The sequence below is a fragment of the Mandrillus leucophaeus genome, unplaced genomic scaffold (assembly GCF_000951045.1).
Source record: "Mandrillus leucophaeus isolate KB7577 unplaced genomic scaffold, Mleu.le_1.0 Scaffold10, whole genome shotgun sequence".
In the NCBI taxonomy this organism is placed as follows: Eukaryota; Metazoa; Chordata; class Mammalia; order Primates; family Cercopithecidae; genus Mandrillus; species Mandrillus leucophaeus.
The window spans coordinates 6,083,223-6,084,182 of NW_012098098.1; positions in this window are offsets into that span (position 1 = coordinate 6,083,223).

Genomic DNA, 960 nt, shown 5'->3' on the forward strand with positions numbered 1-960 from the left:
AAATGCGAAAATTAGCCACGTATGGTGGTACATGCCTGTAGTCTCACCTACTTGGGAGACTGAGGCAGGATAGTCGGTTGAACCTGGAAGGTGGAGGTTGCGGTGATCCGAGATCACACTACTGCACTCCAACCTGGGCAACAGAATGAGACTCCATCTTTAAATAAATAAATAATAAAATTACAGACTCTGGGTCTAAATTGCCTGAGTTTAAAGAACAGCTCTGTTACGGATTCACTGTGTGAGTTCAGGCAAGCTACTTAACCTCTCTGTGCCCGTTTCCTTACCTGTGGGGATAAGGATGGTTTCTTGTAGATGATAAAGCCCTTTGAAGGAGCCCACCTGTGTTTATCTGCAGGGAGTAGTGTTACTGACCCCCCAGAGAAGCTGTTGGGTGAGTGTGGTCATCTTTCAGAAGAAACAGAATGTGTATTTGGTTAAATCAGTGAGTAAATACAGATTCTTCTGTAGCTTCCAGTTTTCCAAACCAGGAGCTGCACATACACCCTCGTTTACTGTATGCACGTGGCCGGAAACCTGGCCAACTGGGCTGGTGGCTCAAATGGCCCTGCCGTCCTTGTGCCCGAGCCACTCACCTCGGAAAGTATTTCCCTTCAGGGACACACACATCCAGCTCACCCGTTTTCCAGCTTGCTTTCCCGCACCATGGTGATCCTGGGTGGGAGTATCTGGGGCTTGATTTGTGCTGTCTGGGTGGACAGAGAGGCAGCATCACCCAAGCCTCCCGAGGCTGATAATGGGATTAAATTAGTTGCCAAAGAACAAGCAGATCCATTTCCAGGGCAGGGGAACAGATCGGTATTGACCCTCCTTGGAAATTAGTATTGGCCAAAAATCAGCCAGGCGAGGTGGCAGGCCCCTGTGGTCCCAGCTACTCGGGAGGCTGAGGCAGGAGAATGGCGTGAACCCGGGAGGCGGAGCTTGCAGTGAGCCGAGATC